The following is a 21,206-nucleotide window of genomic DNA, read 5'->3' on the forward strand; positions in this document are numbered from 1 at the left end:
TCCTGACCCCCTCATTCTGAATTCACTCAATGCTCCTTGAGCTCCTTCAACAAGTTCCTCCTGTCTCTATTTCCATTTATGCCTTCCTGCCTTATCTTGTAATTAGGCTCACTCGCCTCTCAGATGTGCAGAACCAGGTCTTACCTGGCTTTTGAACACCATTCCACAACTCACGCACCCCAGCTCTTCTCCAGGGCAGACACTCAGTAAATAAAACATAGAATTTGAATACACAAGGAGGACACTACTGACATTCCTGATTCCTAGTCCATTCATTCATTCATTTGTCCATGGAACGTGTGAGAGCCTAATACCTGTCAAGCTGGCTCACTGCAGAACTCTTCAGTCATTCACCTAAAAGTAAGCTCAGTGTCACTCAGTGTCAACTGAGGGCTTCTACTACATAAAAATATGACCACAGCAGACTGGGTACAGCCTCCATCCCTTTACCTGTACCTATCCAGATGGAGGGTCACACCCTCAAGAAGGCACCTGGGGGAGACAAATTTTCTGGGGTGTGAGTGAAGGTCTCCAAGGGCTCTGCTAGCCCACCTAGCAGGGGAGCCTGAAATATCCCCATCACAGAGAAGGCAGGGTTAACATAACTCTCATCCTACATGCACAGTACTTGGGGAATATACTAAATAAAGAGCTGGTAACTTGGAGTTGGGTGAAGGGAGCTCCTGAGAAGTCTTCTCGGCAGAGTAGAAGATGTGGTCTTGGAAGCAGGAGAATTAGCTGAAGGTTGTGCGAAAAGTCTGCCCCTACTAGGAGATCAATAAGTACAAATTACTTGAGAAGCTAGTGTGTCCAGGAACTGCTCTGTTATGAAGCAAAACTACAGAGGGAGGCGGCGGGGTAGGAGAGGAAGGGGGCAGGAGCAGGACCGTCTCTCAGAGGTCTCTTCCCACTCCAAAATTGTAGGATTCTAATCTGAACCTCCCCAGCCAAGAACTTGAAAAAGTTGTCTGATACATATGTGATTCTGCAATCTGTATTTGGGGTGAAAATGGGAGTTCAAAGCACAATTTGAGTCTAATGTATGAAAGATGATATATCATGAACTATGTAATGTGATAAATAATCAATAAAAAAAAAAAAAAAAAAAAAAAAAAAAGAAAAAGTTGTCTGAGATTGGGCGACATTTGGAGAGAAAGTTGAATGGCGTGTCAGATAATAAACCCAGAAGAAATTCTGAAGTCAAAACAAGGGATAAATTTTCTTTATCTAAGACATGCATCAAAGCAGCTTGCTGCCGTCTGCCCAGCCTGGGAAGATGATAATGGGTTTTAATGGCCTGTAAACAATAGCACCAGCCTCTGTAATAAAGTTTAGCCAATTAATCCTTTAGGCTTCATCCCAGCCGTCTGCTGCTCCAGCACCCCCTTCTGTGCCAGGGTAACTTTCAGAGTCTGAGAAGCAAAGGGATCTAACCCCAAGTCTCATTGCCTCTGAGTCCTCAGGTGTCCAGAGAATGAAATCCATGGGGAGGGTTCCCCAGAGGGAATGTCCAGGAAGAATGGTCTTTGCTATGATATAGGTATAAGGAGGAAGAAGGACTTTTAGAAAAAGAGAGAGAAAAGAGCATGGCACATCAAGGAATTGGTGCGAGAGGTAAAGTTCATTCTTACGCAGTGAGCTCATGCATTCATTTGACAAACATTCATGCTATGTACAGACACTTCAGAGGGTGCAGAAGATTACAGAGAAATCACCCGCCCTCAGTGGAATCAGACTGGGGACGCAGCTCACTGGTAGAGCATATGCTTAGCATGAGGGTCTGGGTTCAACTCACAGCACCACACACACAAGAAAAAAAGACAAAGAAAAGATACCTTCAGAGCTGTCAATCATAAATGTTAACACAGATAGTCCTTGCAAAGGGCTGCACAAGTCTCATTGTCTTTTTCTATTTCGTTTCTTCTGTCTTTCATGTACCATGTTCTATTTGGGATGATCAGGGAAGGCAATATTCAGAAAATAATCAAAAAGATGAAACACACAAGATAAAGAAACCCAAGGCTCCTGCCGCAGCTCTCTCTACCTTCAGCCCTATTTCTGGAAAAGAAAAAGATGCCTTTTCACTACAGGCCCTTGGGCAGGCTGAGGCCATTGAGTCGCAATTCCCTCGAGTTTGCTTCCTGCACCGACAAGTCTTGTTTGTGCCAAATTGTGCAAAATTCTGGCCACCTAGGCTTTTCCACTTGGTACTCCCAGTGCTCAACAATCATTTCCCTTATTTTTAGAAATAGAGTGTGTGCTGGTGATAAAATGGAGGAAGTTCTACCATTTTTCATCCATAGTTCAAAGGTTAGTAACCTCTACTTGGGAAACAATGATGAAGACCTTGAAAGTTCTTCAATAAACAACATCTCATGTTCCTGCCCCAGGCAAACTTGGATAGTAAAAAAGATGAACAGAATTACCTCCTGTTATGATTTGGATGTGAGGTGCCCCCCAAAAGCTCTTATGTGAAACAATGCAAGAAGGTTTAGAGGAGAAATGGTTGGGTTGTGAGAATCTTCACCCAATCACTCAGTTAATCCTCTGATGGGATTGAGCGGTAACTGAAGGTAGGTAGGGTGTGGCTGGAGAGGAGGGCATATCTTTTGTATCTGGTGAGTGGAGTCTCTCCCTCTCCTTCCTGATCATCATGTAAGCTGCTTCCCTCTGCCACACTCTTCCACCATGATGTTCTGCCTCACCTCAAGCCCCAAGGAATGGAGTCAGCCTTGTATGGACTGAGACCTCTGAAACTGTGAGCCCCTATAGAAACTTTTTCTCCCTTAAAATTATTCTGGTCAGGTCTTTTAGTCACAGCAGCGAAAAAGCTGAGTAAAACACCTCTGCTTTAAATTTTCCCTCTTTCAACTTTTTTTTTTTTTTAACTCAACAAAAAATGGTTGAGCTCATGCCATGTGCTAAGCCCCATGCTGGTTGTGAGGGCTCCAAGACAGACCAAGCACAGGCCCCGCTTCAACAGGTCCACAGAACAGTGAGGAAGAGAGAAGAGGGAATGGACTCTCTCTAGAGCCTGGAGAAGCTTCCAGAGATGATTCAGAGAAGCCTTAAAAGAGTCGTTTGATTTTGCCAGGTGGAACAGGAAAGAAAAAAAATTCCAGGGAGGTGGGTCAGCAGTTTGTGCTCAGAGAAGAATGAGCCATCTCAAGTGTCCTGGCCATGGGGTGAGTGGCGCTGAAGGGCAGAGACTGAGAAGAGAGGCAGAGCCCCAGGATCCAGCCAAGAACGCCTTGCCAAGGCCTTCGGACTTCACCCTCTGGGCAATGAGGAAGCCACTGAAGGTTTTTCACAGAGGTAGGCGACATGATCAGATTTATGTTTTAGCAGGATTATTGCAGCCACTGGGTGGAGAGTGCACTGGAACGGGAAGAGACTGGCTGACTCCAGAAGCATTTCCAAAATCGAATCGACAGGACTGGGTGGCCCAATGGAGGGAAGAGGAAAGGGCAGCATCAGAGACAGCTGTCTCATTGGACTTGTGGGGCCCTCGTCCAAGATGGGAAAGCCAGAGTCAGAAAAATTAAGTGCCTTGCCTAAGGTCACATAAGTTCCCTAATGACAGACTCTAGGCAAGAACTTAAATTCTTTCCAATAGAAACCCCTTGTTTTGCCACATTTTCATCTACCAGTGAATAAATTTAAACATCTTTTTCTTTATTTTCTTTTTCTTTTTCTTTTTTTTGGTACTGGGAACTAAACTCAGAGGTACTTTACCACTGAACTACATCCCCTGTTTTTTTTATTTTGTTTTATGTTATTTACTCTGAGACAGGGTCTCACTAAATTGCCAAGGTTGGCCTCCAACTTGTGATTCTCCTGCCTCAGCCTCCCAAGTGGCCAAGATCACAAGTATGCACCACCCCATGGGACAATTTCACCATCTTTTGCCAGGTTTTCCTTGCTCCCGACTTCATGATGATTCACTTTTCATCCTATGGAGATCATTCAGATCATATCATCAGGGGAAATCCCTTTTGACCTCTCAACAAGCCCTGGCAATACTGGCCTAGTACGCACAAGTACTAGGCAATAAGTGACCAATGATTATCATTAACGCAGACTCCAGGAGAACCAAGTAAGGTCACCATGGTCACTGCAACTTGAGACCTTCCTTCTTTAATTCCTACTAAACTGCATTTTTTTATGTAATTCTCAGATCAAGTAATTCCTAGAGTTTGGATTACAGCATCCAAGAAATTTCTAATGATAGCAACAAAAAAATTTAGAAATCAACAATAGTCTTGCTAACTTTTTTTCTTTATAATGTCATTGTTTCTTTAAAAGATGACATTTACATTTGCAGCATCATAGACGGATCTTAGAGGACATGTGTTAAATGAAATAAGCCAGGCACAGAAAGACAAATGCCATGTGTTCCTGCTCATAGGTGAAAGCTAAAAAAGTCTAACTCACAGTTGAGCATAGAACAGTGGGCACTAGACATTAAGAAGGATAATGGGGAGAGAGGACAGATGGAGGTGAGATCAAGTACTACAATTAAGACAAATAGGGGCTGGGGATGTGGCTCAAGCGGTAGCGCGCTCGCCTGGCATGCGTGCGGCCCGGGTTCGATCCTCAGCACCACATACCAACAAAGATGTTGTGTCCGCCGAGAACTAAAAAATAAATATTAAAAAAATTCTCTCTCTCTCTCTCTCTCTCTCTCTCTCCCTCCCTCCTCTCTCACTCTCTCCCTCCTCTCTCACTCTCTAAAAAAAAAAAAAAAAAAAAGACAAATAGGTCTAATGTTCTATGGCAAGAGAAGGTGTCTCTATTACCATCCTATAAAGCACTGAAAGAAAAGAGTTCAGGGTTTCCCAATACAAGAAAATGATAAGTGTTTAAGGAGGTAGACATATTAATTACCCTGATTTGAGCATTACACATTATATACATGTATCAAATTATCATACTGTGCCCCATAAATACATGTACAACTATTAAATGTTAACAAAAAAAAGAACTTTTAATACATGTCCTCAAAGTCAGAATAATAGGATTTTAAGATGAAAGGTAATCTTTCAAATTAAATCAGAGTTCCTCAACTTCTGAACCAGATCATTCCTGGGAGTTTGGGTGGGGAAATGGGTAAGGGACCTATGCACTATAGGAGGTAGGTTTAGCAGGATTCCCAGCCACTAGTCATTATATGTCAGTTAATTCATTGCTTATAACAACCCCAAAAAATATCTCCTGACATTTCCAAATGTCCCCCAGGCATAAAGTTGGCCCAGTTGAGGACCACTGTACAAAATAAAATGATCTTTATTAGATATCCAATTATAGCATCCTTATATTTTGAAACAATAGAAATGATCACCAACTGGTATCAGTCCAGAGACAAGCCTTTGGAAGCAACAAACCCAGAGGTGCCGAATGTGAGATTTGAAATCACTCTTGATCTCTGCCTTTACTCATTGCCTGACATTGGGTTGAGTGAATTCTCAAAGGAACCCTTCTCTTTCCTGCAGAATGAGGACAACACAGCCTCATCATCCTATTGGGAATGTAAGATGGAATAGCCATAACACGCTTGGCTTGTGATGTTGGAGGAGGTTCACCAACTACTAATATCATTTCCACTTCTACAACACACAGCAAAGTGCCCGGTACATATTAATGACAGCTACTCAAATTTAAGACTTTATAGATAAAAGAACCTTGAACATATTGTGATGGGTCTTCAATAAACAATTATTGAATGAATAAATGAATCCCCAATCACCCTGCTCTCACATGTTCCTTTCATCAATCCTGATACACCAAAGTCCTTTTTGCCTTTACCAGAAGGTTCTCAAATTATACTCATGGAAAATAAACCCATAAAATGAGTCTGGCTAGTCCAGGACCTCTGCCCTGGGTGCTCTGGGTAGGACATTGTGGAAACCTCCTGTAGGCAGTATTGGTACCCAAGTCCCTGCCTGGACTTTCACTAATTCTTATTCCCATCTGTGAAAATGTAGCCTGGTCTTAAGTTCAGACATGAAAGTCGCTAGTGACCTCAGTATCTTCAGGTTGCTGCTGTCTGTCCTAGATATTTAACCTGGAGGTGGGCCAGGGACAGAAAAAGGAGGTGGCAAAATCCTTGAACAAAAGTAGCCATAAAAGGGCGTGGGGGGGGGGAGGAGCCAGGCAAACAAGCTGGTGACTCAAAGAAACGTGGTGGGGGAGGGGACACGAGCCTCTCTGTGCTGTTGACTTGGCAGCAAGCAGGTCAGAGTTTCTGCTGCCTGTCTGTCCCCATCAAGCCCACCTCCCCGCCTCTGCAGACAAAGTGCTGGTAGCTCATAGAAGGGAAAAAAACGATCCTTGTTATAAACCAGATGCAGTCCTGGCCAAAGCCCAGCCGGCAATAAATTTCTGGGGTTCATCTCACAAGTACATTAAGTATCTTCTGACAATTTCCCAAAGGACGGAGGTTTTTCTGTCCATCTCAGGGCTATGGGACATTCAGTATAAGGAGGGGCTTAAAGAGCAGGTGGTCCAAGCCTTCCCTGTATAGGTGGGGAAACGGAGGCTTGGAAAGAAGGAGGAACCTACTCAGGATCATCGACTGTGCTCATTCAGGTCAGCACGGAACCAAGAACTCAAACCTCCAGTTTTGGCACTGAGTTTTGCCAGAGGATTAAAAACATACCAAGAAGAGGAAGGTGTACTGTGAACTAAATCTCACCCTTCCTGAAAACAGAGGTGATCACATTGGCAGCCTCCAAAGAGGAGAGGATGAACCAGTTCTCAGAAGGGCCACGGATCTAGTCCCATGGCTTCTCCATCCATTTGGAAACTGTAAGAGAATAAATCACCTTTCACAGGAGAATTAAGCAACTTCTTTCTCTGACCCATCCATGTCACCTGTCTTCTCTGGACTATTTGATACAAGGACCTAAATACAAGGAGAACCATTAAGGCTGGGATTGTGGCTCAGCGGTAGAGCGCTCGCCTAGCACAGGCAGGACCCGGGTTCGATCCTCAGCACCACATTTTAAAAAAAAAAAGGCATTGAGAACCATTAAGACCATTTGGGGGCTCTGCGGGGGTGGGGAGTATACACGTGCACACACATACATATATGCACGCACTTACACAGAAGCACGTGTGAATAAAGGGTAAGAGATCAAAATGACACAGCCAAGTGCCAGTAAATGGTGAGTCTAAGCAAAGTGGACGAGGAGTTCATTACACTATTCTCACAACTATTCAGAAGATCTGATATTTTTCTAAGTAAAAATTTGAGGGAGAAAGAGAAAGCACTAAATAATAATCTGAGGCAAATTAAATTTGTTAAAATATATGGGCTGGGGTTGTGGCTCAGTGGCAGAGCACTTGCCTAGCACATGTGAGGCACTGGATTCCATCCTCAGCACCACATTAAAATAAATAAATAAAACCAAGGTATTATGTCCATCTACAACTTAAAAAAAAAAAATTAAGTTTCAGGAAATGGAGGATGGACTCTTTTTTTTTTCTTTTTTATTTTTTTGTAGATGTAGATGGATAACATACCTTTATTTTATTTTAATGTGGTGCTAAGGATCGAACCCAGTGCCTCACATCTGCTAGGCAAGTGCTCTACCACTGGGCCACAACTCCAGCCCACAGGATGGATTCTTTAAAAAAATAAATAAATAAAAATAGAACCCTTAAAAAAATATATAGATAGATATAGATACGTATATGCATATGTATACATATATGTATCTATATCTATTTGTATATTTTAAAATATACATGTATATTTTTAAAAGGATTTTTATATATACATACATTTATATATAATTTATATATATAAATATAAATATATATAAATATATATATATATATATATATATATATATATATATATATACACACCCACACATATATAAAGGGAATCACTTCACTCCTTTAGTTTCATTTATTTTCTCTAAGGACTAACATCCTTATAAAAAGTTATAAGATATCCCAGAGGTTAAGGGTATAGGATTCCAAATGAATGTGTGATGCTCATGTTCACAGTAGTCAGTAGCTATGACAACCCTGAGATCCAAATCTGCTTTCAAATATTTTGTTCCATCAGCTCCCCAAATACACATATGCTGGTCACACCATATATCCTGTTGTTGGTTCAGAAGGTAACAAAGTAACTACACGATTTACATGGGGGAAATGTCAGAATTTTTCCAAAAGAATCCATCACCTTTGCAAGGCAGTTAATGCAATAAAATGCAACTTAATTTCTATTCAGTTTGACGTTGTTTCACATAAACAAATTATTGAAAGAAAATCCATATCCAATTTATATTTACCATGTTCTCTATTCACAGTAGTACTTATTGGGTCCATAATCCAATGGAAATCTATTCTTGGCCATGTATATAAAATTTATACCAATGCATGGCATTTAAGATATGGCAGTTGATGGAGCACAACCCAGTCAAGAAACCTCAGGGAATTCTGATGGCTGAAGTAAGTGCTAAGGGGAGAAAGATTAGGGAAATATAAGAGATTGGTAGAGGTCCAATGCAGGAGGGTCTGAAGGCTCACAATAGTTGAAATTTACCCTTCAGGCAACAGGGAGTCACTGAAGGGTTTTAAGATGGCAGCATTATCATTGTATCATTTTGTCAAGAGTATGAATGGATGACAGTAACCCAACACCAGGAAGAGTCTAGTTAGAATGACAAGGACCTGAACTAAGGCAGTCAGAGTGGGAAGAAACAAATTAGAAAGGGCTGATGAAAAAGAGTAAATGGATAGGATCTGGTGGGAAGAGAGCAGATGTGCCTGAGAAAGAGAAAGGAGTCCAGGTTGACTTCCTTTGACTAATTAAGTGGATGTTGATGCTCATCCAGATGGGAAATCCAGGAGGCAGGGAAGGCTTAGCAAAGGAATGTGCTAAGTTTTAAACATGTCAGTGTTCCAATTGAGTCTATAAATATGGAGCTTCAGAGAGAAGTCCAGTTGGATATATGTATTTAGGAATAATCAACATACATTTGGTGATGGCTGTCATGAATGCAGATGAGGTTAGCTGGGGACAAACTGAGAATAAAAAAAGAATTGGATCAAGAACAGAAACTGGGAGGAAAATATTTAAGGGTAGACAAGGAAGAGGAAACCCCCAAGAACAACTAGGAGCAGCCTAAAAGGCAAAGACTTAAGCCTACTTTTAAGTCACCCACTAATCACCTCCATCTCTACAAGTTCATCATGCTATGCTGGAATAGGGGAAGGAACAAATATGTGTTAGCAAACAACCCAATTGAAAAAAAGAAAAATGGGTAAAGTATTTGAATAGGCATTTATCCAAAGAAGATATACAAATAGCCAATAGACCCATGAAAAGATATTCTGCATTACTGCTCATTAAATAAATGCAAATCAAAACCACAATGAGATACCACTTCAAAAAGATAACCACAAGTGATCGGCAAGGGTATGGAGAAATTAGACCTTTGTGCACATTTTAAAATGGTGCAGCCACTGTGGAAAATAGTTTGGCAGTTCTTCCAAAAATAAAATATAGAGCTATCATATGAGTCAGCAATTCAACACCTAGGTATGACCCAAGAGACTTGTAAACATACATCTTCACAAAAATGCATACATGAAAGTTGTTGTTAGTATTATCCATAATAGCCAACAAGTAAAAATAACCCAAGTCTCCACCAACCAATGAATGGATAAATAAAATGTAGCATATCTACCCAATGGAATATTATTCAGCCATAAATAGGAATGGAGTACTGGCACATGCTATCGCATAGCTGAACATTGAAAACGTCAGGCTGTTAAAGAAGTCAGTCACAAAAGGCCACCTATGTTGTATGGTTCCATCCATATGAAATATCCAGAATAGGGAAAATCCTTAGATCCAGGAAGTGAATTAGTAGTGGCCAGGGGTTGAGGGTAAGAGAATGAGGAGTGTCTGTTTAAAGAGTATGGGATTTTTTGGAGGGAAGGTGGGTGATGGATATGTCCAGGAATTAAATGGCAATGATGGTTGTACGATATCATACAAAAACTCACCGACTTTTACACTTTAAAATCATTTAAATGGTATGTCTTACGTTGTGTGAAAATTATCTCAATAAAAAAAAAATTCAACAGATGCAGTGGCATGTGCCGATAGTCCCAGCTACTGGGGAGGCTGAAGCGGAATGAGTCCTTGAGCCCAGAAAATTAGAGACCAACCTGGACAACATAGCAAAGTGCCATCTCTAAAATAAATAAATAAATAATGAATTCACTTGACAGAGTCATCCGTGGCCAAGGGGAGCTGGGGGAGCAGTTTCTCCAGCTGGCAGCAGGGGCTCTGTGCACTGAATACAGAAGCCAAAGGGCAGGCTTCTCAGGAGACCCTGAAATGTCTTCCCATACCACAGTGGGGGCAGGAGGGCCTCTGCCCAAGGGTAGCAGCTGGATGGTCAGTCTCATGACCACTCCTCATTCTAAGGCCAACTTTCCCACTTCTAAGACAGCAAAATGCCAGGGTGGCAGGGAGACAGACAAGCAAACCCACAGAGAGACAGCAACCAGGCCTGCCTCAAGCATAGTCACCCATATTTTGTGTGTGGGCGGGGGGGGGGGGGGGCCGGTGCTGGGGATTGAACCCAGGGCCTTGTGCCACCTGAGCTATATCCCCAGCCCCATCACCCATATTGACAGGAAAGAGAAATGATTTCTGGGCCCAGAGTACCTGGAAGTCCCAGAACACCAACCCCACAGTTCATGCCCCTTATCCAACTCTTCAACTCCTTAACTCTTGCATTGTGTTCAAGATACACCTGCCTGAGACAAATTCCCAGCTGCCCCCTGTTGGCATTCTCCCCACGGCTTCTTTATGTACCTGTAGGTGCCTCCGGAAGTTGTTCAGAAACTTTGGTCTCCTTTGGCTTGGGAATTAGCACAACTTATATAGTTTACACCAAGCTCGACACCATCTGCAGCAGAACTCCAGGCCCAGAGACGGTGGGTGTGGGACAGGAGGCTGGCATTCATCAGAGGGGGTCAGAGTCCTCAGGGGAGAAGAAACTGAGGACGGAGCTCAGGGATTCTGTGGAACTTCCAGAAGACCATCTCCTATCTCCTCCTGCTTTTTGCTCCCTCTCTCATGCCACATTCCCAAGGCCATCCTGGATACTAAGTGACCGGAGACAAATGCTTCCAGGTGGAACTCCACAGCTGGGGGAGATTGTCAGAGTGAAAGCCTGAGCCCCTGGCCTGCTCTGGCCATTGTGTGAGCAGCCATTCCTGTAGGCCTCCCAGCTCTGGCCCCAAAGGAAAAAGTAGTGTAGTCTCCCTGAGGGGTCTGACCACCTCAAGGGGAGACTCTGGATACCCTGATAGCTATGCCTATTGTGATCTCGCTCCTTTTATCATTCCACCTGGGTCGACTTTTTTTATTTTATTTTATTTGAAGGACATGCTCCTATCCCTGCCTAGGAGTCCACTGGGAGCGCCAGGCCTTGATGTCCCTGGATCTGGGTACACTACACTGTCATGGACCTCAGAAGACTCAACAATCCTCACGGGAATAACTCCCAGAATGTCTAGGAAAGCTCTCCTCCAAAGCTGGTCAACCTACTAGACTGAAGAAGAACCAAACAAAACCCATTTCCTCAGGAGGAGGGTGTGTAGTAGGGCCCATCAGCTCTACTCACCTGGCCAGAAGGAAATCGCTTTTTAAGAAAAATAAACGCCAAGAGGAATAAGGGGGGGGGGGGTGGGGAATTGTACAGACCCCACACTTTATCATGCATAGAGAACTGCAAAGGAAGAAAGGAAAATAATTCCTACTGACTACCTGACTACTTTTCATGCCATCCAGACATAGAGCTTTAGAAGATTCCAAAGCATCTCTTTGGGGTCCTCCGACACACTGGGCACTGTGCCAGGTACTAAAGACTTAGCACCAGCCTTTAAGGACCTAATAATAAGATCCCTGCTCACAATCATGACATCTACACAGACTTATTAAAAAGAACTTCACAGGGCTGGGGGATATAGCTCAGTTGGTAGAGTGCTTGCCTAGCGTGCACAAGGCCCTGGGTTCAATCCCCAGCACAAAAAAATATATCTATCTCACATATGCTATTTTCCTATACCCTACCCTCCCACATAAGTTTCCCCAAGTAGTTCATTGCTATAGTTCAGGTTTACAATGTCACCCCAAGGAACTTCAAGGCAAACTGAGGCTCTGGGAAACCAGGCAGTGTGTCTATGGCCAGGAGGCTCAGTCTACAATCTGTGGGCAGAGAGCAACAATGCTGGCTGTTGTCACAAATCCTCAAATGGGGACCACAGCTGGCTGCACGAGTTGTCCTCATTCTGTTCCCGGGATCTGTGGTGACTTCTACAAGAAGGCAGCCGGTGGTGGCTCCAGTGCCAGCTGCCGCAACCCCACCAAGGGAATGGTGGCCCATCTGCCACGGAGAGGGTAGGGGGAGCCAAGGAAGGCCAGCCCTGCAGCCAGCTGACCTCTGCCGTCAATGGAACCCTTATGAAGCAGACGTGCTCCTGGAAGTCATCAATGCCATTGTTAAAACACAGAATCCTGTAAGAGTGGTCCAGCCACGCTGCAAACACCCAGATTCATTAAATAAAAAGGGTGATTACTCGGTGATAGCAGCACTGTTGTTTTCAGCCAAAATCTTACACAGGGAACTGGCCTTGACTTTCTGGTATATAACAAGTCTATAGATACATATATATCTTCAAGCAGCAAGAAGGAAAAAATTCCATTTTATGAATGAGGAAAGCAAGGTAAAGAAAATTGAAGGAATTGTCCCAAGCCACATCAATTTTCAGAATTGTGATTTTTATATTAATTACTCACTTTGGAATACTTTGGGTGACGGCAAAGGCAATCAGTGATCTATGTGGATGTCACACTACCAGGTCCCCCAAATAAGCCACTATCATTAGTTGTTCTATGTTTAGCGGGACCGGGAGTATTGCAAGCAGAGGAGGAATAGAGAACCCCAAGAAAGCCCAGGAACTTACTCCCCAAGTGGCCGGAGAGACTGGGGCCAGATGTCAGAGTCAGTAAAACTGTCCTCCTTTTTAACAGGCCATCTGTCTGTCACCTGTCCTGAGGCAGGACATCAAGATGCCCTACTTTGCTGTGCAGCCCTGGTCCCCTGGGCACAGGAGACTGAATAGGCTTCTCTCTCCTCACACAGGTCAGAAGCTTTGCCATCCAAAACCCAAAAACAAGGCCAGCAAGTAGACACAGGAAACAGTCCCTGGGTGGTGGCTCAGTTCGTTTTAATAACAAAACTCACACCTGTGAGCACCCTGCAGAAGCTCGGACTCAAGCTGGCCAGTCCCACTGCCCCCAGAGGCCAGCTCTGAGCTGTGACCCGGCGGCAGACCCAAAGGGCAGAAGCTCTGCAATCCAACAGACATGGGCTTGAATCTCGGCACCGCTCACTCACGGTGTGGCCTTTAAGTCACTGGCACCTGTTTTTACCCATCCATAAAATGGAGATTAAAATATCTAACTCTGAGAAATTATGAGACTGCCAGCTCTAGTCTGCACTTCAGAGATGGTAGCTGTGGTTATTGGTTTACTGTGCTCAGCCACCCACTTCTGACCCATGTCCTTTGCTGGCAACATGACTAACCTGGAGAGTAAAGTCTTCAGGGGTACATTGAGCACTTGCCCTCACCGAGTTATCTGACCCATACGGGGCTCAGAGTTTTATTCTTATTAAAGTTGTATGTATTCTTTTATGTATACATGTTTACATACGTGCAACTATATAATTTATTCAAGTGGCATTAGGTCACATATGCTATTTTCCTGTACCCCACCCTCCCACATAAGTTTCCCCAAGTTCAGATCTGCAATGTCACCCAATGGCCCATTTATTAAAAAGGCTTGGTCCCCTGCCTGTGGTGCTACTGAGAAGTGATAAAACTTGTAAGAACAGGTCCTAGTTGGAGGAAGTTAGGTCACTAGAGGTGTGCCCTTGAAGGGGACATGGAGACCCCAGCCCTTCCTCTTCCTCTTTTCATTCCCAGACACCACAAGGTCAACAGGCGGCCTCTACTAAGTGCTCCCACCATGAGGCACCCAGCAGCCACAGGCCCAAAGCAACAGGGCCAATCAGTCATGGGCTGAAACCTCCAAAGCTGTGAGCCAAATAAAACTTGCCTCGGTATGAGTAGATTTATCTCAGGTATTTGTAACAGTCGTGAAAACCTTACTAACACACTCTCGTAAACATCTTAGCTCAAATCCTTCAACATTTTTCTCCATGTTCATGCAATTTCACACACAAACACATGAATAGTGGGGTTTTCTGAGCTTGGCTATTGTTGTTTAACAAAAATGGAATGATATATTATACATACTCTTCTCCATCTTTCTTTTTTTAATTTTGTTATACTTTGCCAAAATCCTTTCAATGGTTCTTTTTCAGGTCATGGTAACAAGGTGCAGCAGCTATTGGACATTCTCCCACAGATTCATTCAGTTTCAATTTTTGGCTACTACAAAAAAAAAAAAAAAGCAATAAATTCCTCTATAATATGTCCTTATCAAAGACCATTTCCTAGCCAGACAAAAAGCCAAAGGCTGGGATGCAAATGTCACCTATCAAAAGGACCTCATGAAAAGGTAATATGGCCCCAAGTCCTTAAAATGTTCCTTAGAATAGGAACCCTCTGCTCCTCAAGGTACCAATCCCCAGGCACGGGTCTGCCTTCTAAATTTTCGCAGGGGCTTCCTGGGTCAAGCCAACCCTACAGGTCTTCATTTCCCATCTGTAAAATAAAATAATAACTGCCCCAGGCTGCAGAAGTCGAGAGCGCTTTGGCAAGAGATTTTTACAAGGAAGCAACATTTGAAATAACAGTTTTGCTGTTTTTCTGTAGAATGTTTTATTTTGAGCTTGTTGTTTGGGGATCTGAGAAGAGAGGCAGGCCAAAACTATTAGATTGGATTAAATTCCCTCTGAGACTCAGGGGTCCCTAATTACAAGGTACTTGGGCTAGTTTGGGAAGGCCTTTCATCTCTCTGCATTTCTGAAGCACCTTGCTCTGTGGTCATTTATGAGGGAAAGTTAAGAGCTGGACAGAGGAGCTTTTGACCCTCTATTTACCCAACTTCATCCAGTTTCAAAGAGGGGCAACTATAATTGAAGTTGTGAGCAGAATGATCCAATCATTGAATTTTAGAAAATCAGAAATCTCACAGGTGTTTGATTTTCACTCAAAAGCCCCCTAAGCTGTAACTCTCATTTGAAAAAGATGTGTGGAGGAAGGGTGCAAGGACTTTTTTTTCTTTTTCTTTTTGCAGGTAGTGTGGCGACTGTATTTTCCATTCTTGGGGTGGGAGGGGGTGGGATTTGGCCAGGGTGGGAGAAGAAGATCCAAAAATTTCCATTTCAAGGATAATTCTAGAAATCTTTCAAGAGCCCCCCCCCCCGAAAAAAAGAAGTAATTTTAGCAATTTGATTGAATGTATCTGTTTACCATCGAGCTCATAAGCATAAAAGGAGAGTTTGAGACAAGGAAACACCAACAGAATTAGTGTTGGTGTTCTTTTAAACCTCAAGTCAAATCTAGATAGAGAATAATTTTCTTCATTAAAATCAAGATGATGATTGACACCCCTACATTGGAAAAATGTTTGGCAACATCTACCGAACAAAAGCCTATGCCATGCACCCAGCAATTTCACTGTGACTATACACACTTAAGGTCTCCAAAAGACATGCACCAGCACATCCATAGCAGCACAGCTCACAGACGTCCCAAATCGAAAACTACTGCCTGTCCATCAAAAGTAAGATGGGCAAACAAATCATGGTATAACAGACTAGTATAGAGTACTATAGAATACAGTAGAAAATAGAATATAGAATAGTAACAGAATATTACACAATAGCAAGAATGAAAAGCTAATATAGCCAAAACCTTGGGAGAGCCTCACAAATGCAACATTGAAGAAGAAATCCAGACATTCTAGAATGTTCCACCAGATGGGGTAGAGGCAGGAGAGCTGCCCTGAGTGGGATTGGAGATTGGGCAGAGGGTGTTGGAGCAACTGGAAGGGGCCTAGCTGGACTTCCATAGTCTGCAAGTTTTGTGTCTTAACCTGGGTGTTGGTGACGCAAACCTGTTCAACTTGTGAATATGTATTGGCTGAACACATGTGTGCTTTTCTGAATGTACTTCAACTTTTTAAACTTAAAAGCCAACAAAAAATAAACAACCACAATTGAAAATGAAGTCATCAAGTGGATAAGTCTTGGGGCCAGATTTTGTCTGGTGTATGTCATTCCAGGGAGCTCTCCCTTGTCATCCAGAGATTAGTTGAGCATGGAGGAAGAACATTCTGTGAGAAGAAATGAAAAAGAACAGAGAAACTGACACTTTCTTTAGAAAAGAGCAGTTTCCAAGATCTAGATATGCAGTCTCCATGCAGGATAATTAATCCCTCCCGCTATCCATCACAAATGGACCCAGGTTCACTTCACAAACAGCTGGGGTTATTGTTTGGGTTTTTTTTTTTTGGGGGGGGTCCTTTTGTTTCCCTTTTTTTAATTGTTTGGAATGAGAAAAAGAGAGGCCTAATTATTTTATATGGAAATCAAATCTATTTTCACCAAGAAAAACTGAAGAGCTCTGATCATTGGTGACAAAATAGAAGGTAGAGATGGAAAAGAGTCACTCTTGGGAGGAAAAGGGAGAGAGAAGGGAAATTGCATGGAAATGGAAGGTGATCCTCAGGGTTATACAAAATTACATACAAGAGGAAGTGAGGGGTAAGGGAAGAATGATACAAGTGGAAGAAATGATTTACAGTAGAGGGGGTAGAGAGAGTAGAGGGGAGGGGAGGGGAGGGGAGGGGAGGGGGGATAGTAGAGGATAGGAAAGGCAGCAGAATACAACAGACACTAGAATGGCAATGTGTAAATCAATGGAAGTGTAACTGATGTGATACAGCAATCTGTATACGGGGTAAAAATGGGAGTTCATAACCCACTTGAATCAAACTGTGAAATATGATATATCAAGAACTATGTAATGTTTTGAATGACCAACAATAAAAAAATTAAAAAATAAAAATAAAATAAAATCACTTATTGGAACACAAGATTGTTTAGCCACTATATTTAGACTTTGATTGTACACTCTGGTGATATCTTTTGATGTGTACAATTTAAAAATTAATAGCTTAGAATATAACTAATATCAATAATCCATTATTAAAAATTTATTCATTTGATGTAAAATTTTTATTTTATAATAATTATGTTTAACATGTTGCACTGAAACATATACATTGTGGGATGAATAAATCAAGCTAAGTAACAACAAAAAAAAAAAGAGTCACTCTTAGGCTCTAGCACCTCAGGTAAACCTGGGTTTCCATTTGGTTTATTAATAATTTAGTAATAATCAATGCTTATGTAGGGTTTGCATTTCTTAGAGAAATTTCTCTAAGAGCTCACCCCCCATCTATGAAGTAAGGATACAATCCTTACTATATTGTAGGACTGAGGCCCAGAGAGAGTAACTCACCCAGGGGCTGGGGATGTGGCTCAGGCGGTAGCGCGCTCGCCTGGCATGCGTGCGGCCCGGGTTCCATCCTCAGCACCACATACCAACAAAGGTGTTGTGTCCGCCGAGAACTAAAAAATAAATATTAAAAATTCTCTCTCTCTCTCTCCTCACTCTCTCTTTAAAAAATAAAAATTAAAAAATTAAAAAAAAAAAAAGAGAGTAACTCACCCAAAGTTACACAGCTAATAAGTGATAGAACTAAGTAATCTGACTCCAAAGTCTGAACCCTTAACAAGTTATACCATATTGCTTCCTAATAAATAGGTGTTAATTCCCTGCTATGTGCCAGGCACTATGTTAGACAAAAGAGGGACAGAGATTTATAAAGCACTAGTCTGTGGATCATAGGTTATAGTCCATGTAGGGATGAGGACCACTCAGGCATCCAGAGGTCTGGTCACAGAATGAAAAGTTAGGGAACGGTCTCTAACTACCTCCAGGTTGAATTTTCAGTGACTAAAAGACGAGTCACTTAGTCACTGAACACCGGGTAAATTACACACCAAACATCCTTGACACCCTGCCCAGCCTGGGTCATAAGACTCAGTAAAGCTCCCTTCATTGTGACTGGAGGAAAATGATGCCCCATAAATATGTGCACATCTCTTCCCTAAATCGTCCTCTTATGTAAAAAAGATTGCTCACCACAGATCCAGCAAGCTTGAACCCAGGTTCCCTCACAGGATGAGGGAGGCCCAGGTGTCCTGGTTACTTAAAAATGAAGTAATAGAGCTGGGGTTGTGGCTCAGTGGTACAGCACTTGTCTAGCATGTATGAGGCCTCGAGTTCAAGTCTCAGCATCACATATAAATAAATAAAACAAAGGTCCATTGACCACCAAAAAACTATTTTAAAAAAATAAAGTGATACAGCGCACGATTATAACATTTACGGCAGGTGAGAGACGTTCACATTTAATGCACACTTTTCACACACAAACTCAACAACAGTGAAAAGCAATTATGATCTCAAAAGAGTTAGAGGATCTATTTTTGTTGCATATGAATTCAGTTTGCCCCATAGCTGGTGTGGTCCAGTCACTGACAATACATGCTTTTAACATTTTGTGATGGGCAATTTGGTGAATATCAACAAAATCTAATGCAAAGGTAATGTCAAAATTTCATTTAAAACTGGGTATTGTGATGCATGCCTATAATCCCAGCCATTTGGTGGCTGAGGCAGGAGGATCACAAGTTCAAGGCCAGTGTGGGCAACTTCACAAGGCCCTGTCTCAAAATTTAAAATAAAATTTAAAAAAAACAAACAGGGGGGCACGGGCTGGAGATGTGGCTCAGTGTTAGAGTTCCCCTGGATTCAATGCCCAGTACCAACAAAGATAAATAAATAAATAATCTCATTTGATGCCTTTTCCTGGATGGGAAGCCCAAGTATAATCAGCTCCCTCAGCCACCCAAACCCCCATCAGATGCTTTCCTCAATGGAAGAATAAAAGATTGAGCCCAGTGGTAAGGAAGGGGCAATAAAGGTCCAGTTGGAAATTATGATAGAGAAGATTATGAGGTGCATGAGCTGGAGATGTGGGTGACAACCCTGGACCATCGCTACCAACAGACCCAGACTGGTGGGTGTGGATCTTTGTGACATCTAGAGGTCAAGAGGCAGGTAAGAACAAAAGTGGCTTCCTCCTTGCCCATGAGCTCATCCTACCCAGGCCCCAGGTGCTATGCCCATGCCTGGTGGATCTCTGGTGGCCTCTCCATAGGCATGGAGTCGGGGGCAGGGTCCCAAACACAACAAATCTTCTAGCACATGCTGCCTTCTTTTATGTCCATCCCATTTCCTAGAAGTCAATTAGATGTTAGGTGGTCTTAGGGAGCCTAAAATGGCACCCATTGCAACACAGCCCCCAATGCCATTTGCCCGAGTAGTATGAAGTCCGATTCTAAGTGTTGAGGGGAAACGAGATGGGGCCAAGAGCTGTGGAAACCATTTCCAACATATGTTTCTTTTTCTACTAAAACCTATCCACTGTGTTAGCTCCCAGGAAAGCTAAAGAAGTTCTTGTTCAGAGCAAGGAAGGTTCTCTGTCCACGTGACACCAGCAGAAGATGGAGAATGTGATACTTTCTGCATATCATAGGACACCTGGCTCCCTGTAAGAGGACACCCCAACTCCTGCCAGCACAGCACCCGGTGTGAGCAGCCTTTTCAAGTTTCTCCCCTTGCTAAGGGACCCTAGAAAGGCAACCGAGCCTTTCCCCATGGGCAAAGTTCTCCTGAGCTCCCCGTGAGGCCTCACTGCTTACCATTCCTTATATTTAGCCAAATGGCAGAGTTTTTAAATAATCTATAGATCCCTTTTTTCTCTGCTTAACAGTTCAGCTGGTATTCTTGAGAGGAATATTTACTTAGCTATATTATAAGTGTCGATTTGCTTCTCTATCTTCCAAAGCATAATCTGCTAACTGTGCCTCAGTATTCAAAATCCTGTTTCCTTTCATCATAAGTCCTAGCTCCAGTTTCAAATGCATGGCATCTGCTCCAGACTACATTTCCCAGAATCCCTGTGGCTAGGTGTGGTCTAAATTCTAGCCAATAGGATATAAGTAGAGCTCCTTAATAATGTCCTCTTGCCTTGGACATCTTCCCTCCTAACTCTCACATCCTGAAACACAGACCTAGGGATGCAAAGAGAAAAAAAAAGGAAGGGAAAAAAGAAGAAAAAAAAAACTGTTTACCAACCTGGTGCACTAGACCTAGGACTTAACTTGAGAGCTAAATAAACCCCTGTCTTATTTAGCTATTCTCTCTGGGGATCTGTGTTACAGCAGCTTAGCCTATATGCTTGATTCAACACCTTACTGTGTTCCACATCTCCAAAACCTTTCTTAGGGCTTGGAACATAGTAGTTGTTCAGTAAATATTTGTTAGCTGAATAAAAGGTGTGATTGTGCAATACAGGTGGAACCCGGGCCAAACAAACTAACTTACCCAAACTCTGTAAATGACCCTTATTCAGGTGAATACAATGTCTCCTGCTCTCCTGGCAAGCAGGAACTGGGGCCAGAAAGTTTTAGGAAAGTGTTTGCCATTGGGGGAAGGGACTTCAGCTGCATCTGCTGTCAGCTCTCAGCTGAGACAATGGATTTTGTGTTTAACCATGCGTTAGCTGAAGCCACTGCTTGTCTCATATGAGCTCAGTCTGAGCACTTTCTATGTGCCAGGTTCTGAACTAAGCACTTCCCATACCGTATGGCATTCCTTTTCACTTAATCCTCACCATAACCCCACAAGATAGGCATTATTATTCCCAAAGGAGCCAATCAGGCCTCCTAAAAGGGTATGTGAGTTGGCCCAGCCTCACAGCTAGTACATGACAAAGGTTAAAAGTCACACCAAAACTGTCTGAGCCCAAACTCATTCTTTTCTTAAATCACTATGCTGCTCTGCTTCTCTCCCTGGGTGACAGGCTGATATCCTACCACGGCACCCTTGGAGGGTTGGACCAATTTTGCACTTATCCCAGGAGATACCCACGCACAGGGCTCCTCCTGGTGACTGTGGCGCTTTTCCTCTGTGAAGAGTTGGTGAGGGGGTGCGCACATCTAACAGGCTCATGAGGGCAGAGGGCAAACGCCTCAACTTCAAGGTCCGTGCCAGCT

At 42.9% G+C, this 21,206-nt stretch overlaps 1 protein-coding gene across 3 annotated transcripts in view; it reads right to left on the reverse strand.

Annotated features, from left to right (window-relative positions):
* The window catches only part of DPF3 (double PHD fingers 3), a 314,874-nt gene that overhangs the window by 255,599 nt on the left and 38,069 nt on the right, over positions 1–21,206 (reverse strand). The window lies entirely within an intron of this gene.

The sequence above is a fragment of the Spermophilus citellus genome (assembly GCF_964194105.1).
Source record: "Spermophilus citellus genome assembly, chromosome: 4".
Taxonomy (NCBI): Eukaryota; Metazoa; Chordata; class Mammalia; order Rodentia; family Sciuridae; genus Spermophilus; species Spermophilus citellus.